A 13,233-nucleotide genomic window follows, 5' to 3' on the forward strand; every position below is an offset into this window, starting at 1 on the left:
ACCGGCAAGATCAGGAGTGCTGATTGGCTCCAAGTAAGGGCTGGTTGAACATGCTGACGTCAACAGTTTCTGCATTTATTCATGACATAAAGTTCATTTAATCCAATCACTGCGCTGTAGTATGCATAAGATTATAATTGTGGTATTATGCATGAGGAAGTATCACTTTTCTCGCCTCGGTCTTTCCTCAGTGCTACAACACAATGTGTTTTCCTGCGACCAGAGCAGAGGTTTGTGTGCATGTTTGCATGTGGATTGTTTTGCTGTAATCTACCAGCACAAATGGAAAATATGTTTGCGTGAGATCGCATTACAGCGGAGAATTCAAATGTCACAAAAGTGCGGCTCATTCACCTCTGCCTGCTCTAGCTGCGTTCAAAAACACGAGCCGTGTGTATGTTTCCCTCAGCACAGCAGCACATGAGTGTTGTTTGTATTTTGCTCGCGATGCGGTCAGAACTGGAGTTTGAATACGAACACATGAAAAATACTATTGTTATTATGATATACACGCGGAGCGCGTATATGATCGGTTTCAGCTCGGAGCTCCGCGTTGTGTTTAACACTAGCCACGTGGCACATAGCTCATACAGAATAAAGTATCTGTGTTTAAAGTTTTTATTTCACACATTCTCCTGCACCAAACATGAACCAGCACGGTGTATTCACACATATTTCATCAAGTCTTCTTCAAATGAATTGGACACTGTGGATACAGTAGTGTAGCCTATCTGGGGATTTCATGAAATTTGATGCCAATTTTCCACAAGTTAGTATGATTCTTTAGAGTCTTCATGTAAAGTCAATAACATACTCTGATTAAAATGTCTTAATGGTTGTGTAAAAAAAAAAACACCCTTTTTACCTTGTCAAAAACAGCTCAGTTCACAGCGAGCAGTTTCGGTGCATGTCCCTTTAATGATAATGAGCAGCTGTTCACCACACCCAAAGAGCTTAGAAATCAAGAGGCGACACGCTGATATTTTTTGGGTAACAGCCACTAGATGGCGCTCCGGTAGCGCAGCCGCCATTATGGGGTGAAAATACTAACTGGACCACTGAATCCTTCACATCTTACACACCCAAAATCGGTGAATTTCACTGCCAAATCAGAAGCGCAATAGAACAGATTTTTAAATTATGTCACCAGTAAATTGTATGGCTCCTACAATAAATGTTGTATTGTCTTATATATGTTTTATTTTACCAGTTGTGGAATCCAACCATTCATCCATCTGAGGTAATGTAGTTAGCCTACTTTATTGAGTATTTCCATTTTATGCAACGTTACACATTTATTAATAGTAAATTAATAATTATTAATACATTTAAGATCATCATGTTTGCAGCGAACAAAATATTTCAGACCTAGTGGAGTAATAGTAATAATAGTATCTAGTAGGGGTGTGACGAGACCAGTATCTCACGAGACGAGACGAGACTCGAGATTGAGTTCACGAGACGAGACAAGATGGCGAAATACATGACTAGAAAAAATATTCTGCAGGTGTATTTGAAATGTTTTAACTAATCATTTTGTAATGAATGTCATTTCAGTTCTACTTTCTGAGACTGAATTATCATATGCAGTAAAAGACAATAATACTCAAGTAATGTAAAAGGTTTTGCCACTAACTCAACTGACTGACTTCCCTCCTGTATGATTTCAGTCTCTTCAGATCTTACTGTACATGAATTATGAGCTTCTACAGCTTTTGACCTCCTAACTGAACTCCTCTCCACAAACTGATCACAGAAATAAAAACAGTATAAATAAAAATGGTAACACTTTACAATAAGGTCTCATTTATTAACATTAATGTACTAACCAACATCAACTAACAACAAGCAATATATTTGCTACAGTATTTATTAATCTTTGTTAGTTGATAAAAATAGTCATTCATTGTTAGTTCATGATAGTTCACAGTGCATTAACTAATGTTAACAAATGAAACCTTATTGTTTGTACTAGTAAATAAGAAGAAGAGAAAACTGTTATTCATTTTTATGGTAACACTTTACAATAAGTGCAACCATAATCGCACTCTCTCAATATTCAAAGATCAAATAAGACCAAATTTTTCTTTGATACAGAGCTGAGAGATGGTTACAACTACACTGCCCAGCCTAAAATAGCTTTCATATTGAGAGATATCTGTATTCATCAGTGAGCCGCTTTCAAAATGCGGGGTATTGAAATCACGTTTGAATGCGCGCGCGCGTTTACTTTCACTTTTAAACGGTCGCGCGTACTCTGTAAATATGGAGCAGCGGCGACCGTTATCCAACTGAATTAAATTTTTTTTTTTTTTTAAATACAAAGCAAAACGACAGTGGAGGCATAATGTAAACGTAGCGGTGGCATATTCTTTCCTAATCATCCTAACACTCTGTCATGGCAACATCACGAGACTACTTTTCGCCTCGACGAGAAATCTCGTCACAGTTTAGTCTCGCGAGATCTCGTGCCACGAGATCTCGTCACACCCCTAGTATCTAGGTCTGAATTGAAATAGGCTATATTGTACGTTTTAATGGATCACGCTACAAACATTACGATCTTATAATACATGATGCATTGCTGTGTCCGTTATCCCATAATTCACACTTTTGGACACTTTTGCTTTACCGGACATTAGACAACACTGCAAAATCAAGCTGTTATATTCATATATTTATTGTCCAACATTCCCAATTTTTCTGATGCGTGTCCTTAATTTAATTTCATATGTTGGTAATAATTCAGTGTTTATAAGTCTTTTGAAGAATTTTAACCCAAACTGACTGGGTTTCTAGAGAGCAAAGGTTTTGTGAAAAAAAGTGGAAGACTTATACAAGTGACTTAAGACTTACACAAAGTGTGTAAAATAAACTGTTAAAAGGATTTGATGATCACTAGTGATAGTATTTTATTCTGTGTTGTCATCATTCAGGTTGGATTTCAGCTTTAATGTACTTTTTTTTTTTAACAAAGCAGCTGATAACGCCATAGAAACTAGTGGATTGCAACTCGCTTTCACCACAACATGCTGGGCGCCGGTGCTGCAATGGAATGTTCTATTGAGTGTCGCTTCTTGTTAGTGGATATTCTTATCTTATTCTGATAGCACATTTGAGGAAAATTGGGTTGTTGTAGCTTGTTGTCTAGGTTACTATGATTGGAAGTAGTTGCATTTGTGTTTTAACAACGTTTAGCTCACGAGTTATTAATACAGAAAGCTCGAATCTGTGTATATTGGCAACTTTACTGAACTGCTTGACATAAGCACTGACTGCATTTCTTTATATTTGAGTCCAACAAGTTCAAACTCTTAAGAGCTGCGCATTATTTGTGTGCATTATTAACATATGTTACTAACTGAAACACTACTGCCAGCCAGCGGGACATTAAAGAGGAAGTGTTTGTCCGAGCTCACAGCAAGGGAACGATTATAACTTTGCGAGGGAATGCAAAAGGGAACGCAAAAGGTTTGAAAAAAAAGAAATTATTCCCATCCTCAATTTTTTTTCCACCAGCACATAAAATTTCCTCCCTTCCCAATTTTTTTTTTTTTACCATCATGTCTCTTTAGGGGCTCCGTAGGAATGAGCCCAACTTGGCCGCGCGCTTGCGGATCAGATGCTGTGCAAGGGATTGCGACGTGACAGAATGCGTGATATCTTTAGAGGTAATTACAATGGGCTAAATGTTGTTTGTAAAAAGAGCTGAGTAAAAATGTGCTTATTAAGGCGTTTGGTTTGTGTGATTGTTAGGTGACTATTGCGATGCTGTTGAAAAGAGTCGTACAGTCATACAGAATTAAATAGCAACTTAAAGTGATTGTATATACAGTTTGTGTATGTTCATTGAGGATTACTATCTGATTATTATTGTAAAGCTAATGTCAGTAAGTTAGTTTTTATTTGTTATTTATTGTGTGCAACATCTAGGTATAATTCATGAGTTAGTGTGCCCATATAATCTTAGCGTAAGCGGTAAACAGATTTGGCTTGCTGTCTGCTATAGAGGGGCTCAGAAAGAATATCCTACTCGAGCTCCGATTGCCCCCTATAACAGGCAAAATTAGTACAAAAGGAGGAGAAGGGGAGGAGGAGGGATGCCAAAAGAACTAACAACAGGAAGAGGTAAGATGCTGGTTTTATACCTTGGTATTAATTGGAAGATTAGATGGGCGTACTTCTCCCGAAATTACGTTTATTAACCTCACTTCATGAGTTTGTGTGCCCATATAACCTTAGCGTAAGCGGTAAACAGATTTGGCTTGCTGTCTGCTATAGAGGGGCTCGGAAAGAATATCCTACTCGAGCTCCGATTGCCCCCTAAAAACATGATAGCAAGCGAGAATTATAGGATTTAAACAGATCATGATTACTGAAGGAATCGGCATGTGAAATTATTTCAATAATCCAGAAGACCCCCCAAAATTGGAGAAAAGAAGGAATGGAAGACGGCACTGCAGCGGTAGTATTGAGGTAGGCAGTTCATTGTTGCAGCAGTTTTAAGTTAGGTGAGGCGCTGCGGCGGCAGCATGGGATCAAGTGGAGCACTGCAGTGGCAGCATCATGTGAAGCACTGCAGCGGCAGTATCAAATTAGGCAGAGCACTGTAGCAGCAGTATAAAATTTAAGCAGAGCACTGCAGCGGCAGTATCAGGTGATGCACTGCAGCACCAGTATCAAATTAGGCGGAGCACTGTAGCAGCAGTATAAAATTTAAGCAGAGCACTGCAGCAGCAGTATAAAATTTAAGTAGAGCACTGCAGCGGCAGTATCAGGTGATTCACTGCAGCACCAGTATCAAATTAGGCGGAGCACTGTAGCAGCAGTATAAAATTTAAGCAGAGCACTGCAGCAGCAGTATAAAATTTAAGTAGAGCACTGCAGCGGCAGTATCAGGTGATGCACTGCAGCACCAGTATCAAATTAGGCGGAGCACTGTAGCAGCAGTATAAAATTTAAGCAGAGCACTGCAGCAGCAGTATAAAATTTAAGTAGAGCACTGCAGCGGCAGTATCAGGTGATGCACTGCAGCATCAGTATCAAATTAGGCGGAGCACTGCAGCAGCAGTATAAAATTTAAGCAGAGCACTGCAGCAGCAGTATAAAATTTAAGTAGAGCACTGCAGCGGCAGTATCAGGTGATGCACTGCAGCATCAGTATCAAATTAGGCGGAGCACTGCAGCAGCAGTATAAAATTTAAGCAGAGCACTGCAGCGGCAGTATCAGATGAAGCACTGCAGCGGCAGTATCAAATTGGGCGGAGCACTGCAGCAGCAGTATCAAATAAGATTTGGCAGGCATAGGTTGGATTGAGTTTCGTGGGACAGCTATCTTAAAGAGAAGCGAGAGTTAGATGGGCTTGTTTGATGAGGCTGAGGTCGGAATGAACGTAAGACTGAAAGGCGTCTGAGGACAACCGACCCAGTAGTTTGATTTGATGATCTGGCAGACCTTTTTGGGCTGCGGTGGTGGCTGCTCCAATGCGGAAGGAGTGAGATGAATACAAGTGAGCTTGGATACCAGAGTGGGTGAGGATGTGTTTGCTTTTTATGGAACTAATGCCTAGTGACTGGAAGGTTGTTCTCATCAATGAAAAGCTGGTCGAGCAGAAAGGAGATCTGAACCTTCCTGTGTGCAAGGAAGTAGGAAAGAGACTGATATGGCTGGATGGGTGTCGGAAGATTGAAGATATGGATGAAATGGCCGTTTTTTAATTGATCAGTTTTGCTACATTTGAGGAGGAAACGGATGGTGTCTGCGTCTAAAACTTGGAGATCGGAGAAGGTTGGGTGGATGGCTGGGTTGAATTTAGAATTGGTTGTAATTTCAGAAACTCTGAGGAATCCGAAAAAGGCCAGGGCAAACATAGCATCCAGAGTTCTTGCTGTATCGATGGCCTGGATGGCCATAGATTAGTTTAAAGAAAAATTGAATGCCGCTAAGATAAACTTTGATGGTACTGGGTTGGATGGACTTAATCTGGTTGAGATATGAGATGAATGAAGACACTGAAAGGAGGGAAAAGTTTGGAAAAGGCTAGTTGTAGGAGGAATGGAATTGTTTGAAAGCTCTCCAAGCTGTCCAGTAGGATTGTAATGTTCTGAATGAGATGGTGTGGAATATTGAATCCAGAGATGAGGTGTGGAGATGTTTGAGTGGGTGAGTTATCAAGTCTGAATAGGAAGGAACTGGGGTTGGGTCTGGGTCCGCCTCCGGGGCTAATGCTCTGAATTTCTGAAACAGAAAACGAGAGAGTGTGTCAGCGATTTGGTTTTGGTGGCCTGAAATATGAACGGCTTTGAAGATGAACTGTTTACAGGCGGATAACCAGGTGAGGCATCTCAAGAGGGACATGATTTCAGGGGAATTTGACCAGTCTTTGTTAATGCAGTGAACAGTGGCCAGATTATCACAGTGGAATTCTATGCTTTTAGAAGACCATTCGTGATCCCACAAAAAAGCAGCTATGACGATCGGATATAACTCAAAAAGAGCTGAGGATGCGGCACGTTGATTTGACTTGGAGAGCTCAGGAGGCCAGGTTGAAGGAACCAATGACTCTTTTAAAAACCTCCAAAGCCTACTGAGGGAGCGGCATCTGTAAACAGAGGGAGATCACTAGAATGAGATTGAATGTCATCGTAAAAGAAAGTAAAGCCATTCCATTGTTTTAGAAACATGATCTATAGATTCAGATCGGCGAGGCAAGATGGGGTTAGAGATATGGTATTATCCAATTCCTGAATGGAAGATGCAAGAGAAAGCAAGTGGGAAATGAAAGGGCGTCCTTGAGGCACTATACGCGTGTCGTAGTTTAAGTGGCCTAGCAGGGATAGCAAATCTCGTTTGCTGCACTGAGATGCTTCCAGCAGATTGGAGGAGATGCCGATTATCCTGTCTATTTTGTCTTTGGGAAGGGAAGCTTGGAATTTAACAGAGTCAAGGTTAATTCCAAGGAATTCTAGGGATGTGGTAGGGCCTGATGTTTTCTCTGGGGACAGTGGAACTCCCAATTTAGAAAAAACTTCCTGAACGGTGGAAAGGTGAGCAGCTGGAGGAAAGAAGCTTGGGGAAATGGTGAGAAAGTCATCCAGAAGATGCACCAGGTAAGGGACTGCATAGTTGTTTTGCAGGATCCAGCAAAGTGCTTCTGACAGCATGTCAAAACATTTTGGACTAATTTTGCAGCCAAAAGTTAAACGCACTGCAAAATAGAAATTTCCTTTCCAGCGAATGCCAAAAAGGTGCCAAAAATCTGCATGAATGGGCATGACTTTGAATGCTGAAGTAATGTCAACTTTTGCTAACCAGGCTCCGTAACCTGCATTTTTGATTAGATTAATGGCTTGGTCTATGGTATGGTAGCACAAGGAGAATTCTTCTAGCGGCATGAGGCTGTTAATGCTTGGATGAGTGCTGTTGTGTGGGGCAGAGAGATCAATGATCATTCGTTTTCCCTGAAAATTTCCTTGTGGCTACACAGATGGGACTAATCTGAAACAATTTGAAAGGAGGGGAATCAAAGGGGCCAATTATAAATCCAGACTCTAGCTCTTTGGCTATTAGGTTGTCAACTGCTTCAGGTTCGGCTATTGCAGACTGTAGGTTTTTGCAAATAAGGCGAGTGGTAGGCAAGCTTTCCAAACCAGGATTAAAACCTTCCTTTAAACCTGTAAGTAGATACTGTGTCAAGTTTTGGTCTGGGTGATTCACCAGTTCGTGTGCTAAAGAGGAGACAATGATAAGAGAAGACAGATACTTTCTCAATTCTTTATTGGAGTTTGCTGAGGAGCGATAGACAGGGCATACAGAGCGAGCATGAGCTCCGCCACAGAAATTACACACATGTAGATATTTGCAGCGTTGTCTAGTACAGCCAAACTGATTGAAATTATTACATACTTGTCTGCCTGATGTGAACCTGAAATTGCAGCTTTTGGAATCACCCCTGGACTGTGGTACGTAAGATGTGGAATTTACGAATTGAGAAGTGCGTGGATTATAGCCCAGATTGCTTGGAGGGGCAAGATTGAAAAGAGGGCACGAGGATGGCTCATGCGTGGCGGAATTACACAAAATGCAAGAGATGCTACGGCAACCCAGAAAAACCTTATTGTACAGCTCAAGGTCAAGAGCTCCCCAATAAGGACATTGATTACACTGGGTGACTCGAGCTGTGCATTTGGCTAAAAAAAGCCTGTAATAAGTGAAGAAATAGGTACCGCCTAAGGAGTGGGACAGTTCGGCAATGATGGTTAAAAAATCATTCAGCTCTTTACGCCTTGAGGGGAAGACAGAACAAATAATTTCTGTATATCTTCCAAAAGCGATACAAAATTCAGCTATGGTAAGTATACGATTCGATTTGAAATTTGGATTTTTCTGATTGAGCGTAATAGGACCACAGTCAAGGGTGCGATAGGGTTCATTTATTGACACAGAGGGGAGGAGAGAAGAGAGATCAATGTCCGCACCTGCTAAAATCTGGGAGCGTAGATGGGTGGAGACGGGTGGTGGATCCATAGCAACGGCGTTGGAAGGAACTGGAAGAGCAGATGCAGTTGAGAGTGTATATGTTGGGAGGCGAGGAACAGTTGAAGCAGTAGCTGGATGGAATAAGGCCGGAGAATAGATTGCTTGGGGAGGCACACTTGGATCGGCTCTGACAGCAGATGAGAAAGGAAAGGGAGGGGGGGCAGGACCGTTTGCGGAGGCAACCTCACGCTTGGGTCAGCTACGATAGCGGATGAGAAAGGAATTGGAGGGGGGGGGGGCAGGACCGTTTGCGGAGGCAGCCTCACGCTTGGGTCTGCTCTGATAGCGGAGGAGAAAGGAATGGAAGAGGGGGATAGGGGGGAAGGGGTGCCGTTTGCAAAGGTAGCCTCAAATTATTTATTCCATGGCTAGACGAATTAGTCAAGTCAAGTCAAGTCACCTTTATTTATATAGCGCTTTTTACAATGCAGATTGTGTCAAAGCAGCTTTACATTGATAACTGGTACATAATTTGGCTGCACAGCAGCTCTTAAATAATAGTGTCAATGCAGGCAGATCAGAAGCACTGTTGAATAAATGTCAAGAATACTGTTGAATATCAAATGTCAAGTGTCCCCAACTAAGCAAGCCAAAGGCGACAGCGGCAAGAAACCCAAACTCCATCAGGTGACATCAGGTGGCAAACAAGTGGCAAATAGGTGTTAAAATGGAGAAAAAAAAACCTTGGGAGAAACCAGGCTTAGTCGGGGGGCCAGTTCTCCTCTGGCGAACAGTGCTTTGTTACAATCAGGTTGCTATCATAAATCTGATAGGATCGCAACAATCAAAGTACTTATTTCAGTTCCATCCAGTTGAGGATCGTATTCATCACGCCGGTATGGACGGTCTGTTGAGGAACTGTGCTACTGGCTGTCGTGTCGATGAGGCCTTCACAATGGATGATCTAGTTGACTCGATCTCTGCTGATACTTCAGGGCTGCGTTGTGGTCGTGTCCAGTTGAGGATCGTATTCATCACGCCGGTATGGACGGTCTGTTGAGGAACTGTGCTACTGGCTGTCGTGTCGATGAGGCCTTCACAATGGATGATCCAGTTGACTCGATCTCTGCTGATACTTCAGGGCTGCGTTGTGGTCATGTCCAGTTGAGGATCGTATTCATCACGCCGGTATGGACGGTCTGTTGAGGAACTGTGGCACTGGCTGTCGTGTTGATGATGTCTTCACAATGGATGATCTAGTTGACTCGATCTCTGCTGATACTTCAGGGCTGCGTTGTGGTCGTGTCAAGGCGCAGATCCTTGGTCTCAGCTGGATACGGCCCAGATCCGGTTGACTATGGTAAACCTCGGGATAAACAGAAAGACTAATATTAGCGTGGATGCCATTCTTTTTCTGATGTAACGAGTACATCTGGTGTTATAGGAAGTGTTCCCGGTTCCGGCTGACCTAATTTATGCAGCCTAATAATCCTTTAACGGATTTGAAAATATAAATTGATAATGTGTTATGTGTATGCCAGGTTAAAGAGATGTGTTTTTAGTCTAGATTTAAACTGACAGAGTGTGTCTGCATCCCGAACAATGCTAGGAAGATTGTTCCAGAGTTTAGGTGCCAAATAGGAGAAGGATCTACCGCCTGCAGTTGATTTTGATATTCTAGGTATTATCAGCTAGCCTGAATTCTGAGATCGCAAAAAACGTGAAGGACTATAATGTATTAAGAGCTCACTTAGGTACTGGGGAGCTAAACCATTTAGTGCTTTGTAAGTAATTAGCAAGATTTTAAAATCTATACGATGTTAACAGGAAGCCAATGCAGTGATGACAGAACTGGGCTAATATGGTCATACTTCCTAGTTCTAGTAAGAACTCTAGCTGCTGCATTTTGTACGAGCTGTAGTTTATTTATCAAGCGAGCAGAACAACCACCCAGTAGAGCGTTACAGTAGTCTAGCCTTGAGGTCATAAACGCATGAACTAACTGTTCTGCATTTTTCATTGAGAGCATATGTCGTAGTTTAGATATATTTTTCAGATGGAAGAATGCAGTTTTACAGATGCTAGTAACATGGGCTTCAAATGAAAGATTGGTATCAAAGAGCACACCCAGGTTCCTAGCTGATGACGAAGACTTAACAGAGCAGCCATCAAGTGTTAGACATTATTCTAGATTATTGCGTGAAGAAGTTTTCGGTCCAAAAATTTGAATCTCTGTTTTTCCTGAATTTAGTAGTAGGAAATTACTGGTCATCCAGTTTTTTATATCAGCTATACATTCTGTTAATTTAGTGAATTGGTGATTTTCGTCAGGGCGCGAAGAAATATAGAGCTGAGTATCATCAGCGTAACAATGAAAACTAATGCCATGCTTCCTAATGATATCTCCCAAGGGTAGCATGTACAGAGTAAAAAGCAACGGTCCTAGAACTGAGCCTTGCGGTACTCCATATTTAACTTGTGATTGATATGACATCTCATCGTTTACTACTACAAACTGATAACGGTCAGATAAGTATGATTTGAACCATGCCAATGCAATTCCACTAATGCCAACATAATTTTCGAGTCTGTTTAGAAGAATATTGTGATCAATAGTGTCAAATGCAGCACTAAGATCCAGTAACACTAACAGAGAGATACAACCACGATCTGATGATAAGAGCAAATCATTAGTAACTCTGGAGGTTTAATAACAGCCAGCTTAAACGTTTTTGGTATGTATCCTAGTGATAAAGATGAATTAACAATATTAAGAAGAGGATCTATGACCTCTGGAAGCATCTCTTTCAATAGCTTAGTCGGTATAGGGTCTAACATACATGTGGATGATTTTGATGATTTAACAAGTTTAGACAATTCTTCCTCTCCTAAAGCAGTAAATGAATTGAATTTTTCTTTAGGGACACTACAATGCACTGTCTGACACAAGACTGTAGTAGACGGTTGCATGGTTATAATTATTTCTCTAATATTATCAATCTTGCAAGTAAAGAAGTTCATAAAGTCATTACTGCTGTGCTCTTTGGAAACATCAGAAGTTGAAGCTTTATTTCTTGTTAATTTAGCCACTGTATCAAATAAATACCTAGGGTTGTGTTTATTTTCTTCTAAAAGTTTTGAAAAATAGGCAGATCTAGCAGTTTTTAAGGCCTTTCTGTACTCAGTCATTTTCTCTCTCCACGAAATGCGAAATACTTCTAGTTTTGTTTTCTTCCAGCTGCGCTCCAGTTTTCTAACTGCTGTTTTTAGGGCCCGAGTGTGCTCATTGTACCATGGTGTTGGATTAATTTCCTTAATCTTTTTTAAACGCAAAGGAGCAACTGAGTCTAATGTGCTGTAAAAGAGAGAGTCAATAGTTTCTGTTGCAATATCGAGGTCTTCTAAGCTGTCTGGTATGCTAAGGCGATGAAACTGATCAGGAAGATTATTTATTAAGCAATCTTTAGTGGTAGAAGTGATGGTTCTACCATATTTATGGCAGGGAGGCAATTTAGCCACTTTCACTAAATGTAATATACACAAGACTAGATAATGATCTGAGATGTCGTCACTCTGCTGCAGAATTTCAACGGCATCAATATCGATTCCATGTGACAATATTAGATCTAAAGTATGATTACGACAATGAGTGGGTCCCGACACGTGTTGTCTAACACCAATAGAGTTTAGAATGTCTGTAAATGCCAATCCTAATGAGTCTTTTTTATTATCTACATGGATATTAAAATCACCAACAACAAGGACTTTATCTGCAGCTAGTACTAATTCTGATAGAAAATCGGCAATTTCTTTGATAAAGTCTGTATGGTGTCCTGGTGGCCTGTATACAGTAGCCAACACAAATGTCAACTTACAAAATGTTACGTAAAGCACCATTACTTCGAAGGAATTATATTTGAAAGACTTCTGGCTGATACTGTAAATATTACTATAAATTACAGCAACGCCTCCCCCTTTTCCTTTCTGTCGAGGATTGTGTCGATAATCATAACCTTGAGGACTAGACTCATTTAAAGTAGTGTAATCGTCCGGTTTTAGCCAGGTTTCTGTCAAACACAGCACATCTAGATTATTGTCTGTGATATTATCGTTTACAATAAGTGCTTTTGAAGAAAGTGATCTAATATTTAACAACCCAAGCTTTATCATTTGTTTATCAAATAAAACTGGTTTTATACTTTGGTATTAATTGGAAGATTAGATGGGCGTACTCCTCCCAAAATTACGTTTATTAACTTCACTAATAGTATTGTCAGACACAGACGAGGACACAGATGAGGTAAGTGCAACAGTGTTTATTAACAGAGGTTTCAGACACAGGTGAAGACACAGGTAGAGAATCTTGACACGTAGAACTGACGAATGGTATAACAATGATAACTTTCCTCGGCAGATGACAATGGTGACACAGATGATGATGGAGGATTCAGGACTGGAGATGAAGACGATGAAGACAACAGTAGGTACAATGTTCCGGTAAGACGAGGTCGAGTGACGTGTAGGGATCGGTGCAAGACCAGACAATGAGTGAATGGGACTGGTGTGCTTATATGTGGCTCTGGTGATGATGCACAGGTGTTCAGTATTCCGGTGATTGTGAACGAGTGGGCGTGGCGTAAGTGTCCGTGTCTGAAGGTGCAGGTTGTGTAGCCGTGACAGTACCCCCTCCTCCACGGGCGGCTCCTGACGGCTGGGAACGACGGCGGCGACGGGGTCTACCACGGCTTCGAGGA

Source organism: Megalobrama amblycephala, linkage group LG12, assembly GCF_018812025.1.
Source record: "Megalobrama amblycephala isolate DHTTF-2021 linkage group LG12, ASM1881202v1, whole genome shotgun sequence".
NCBI classification, from domain to species: domain Eukaryota; kingdom Metazoa; phylum Chordata; class Actinopteri; order Cypriniformes; family Xenocyprididae; genus Megalobrama; species Megalobrama amblycephala.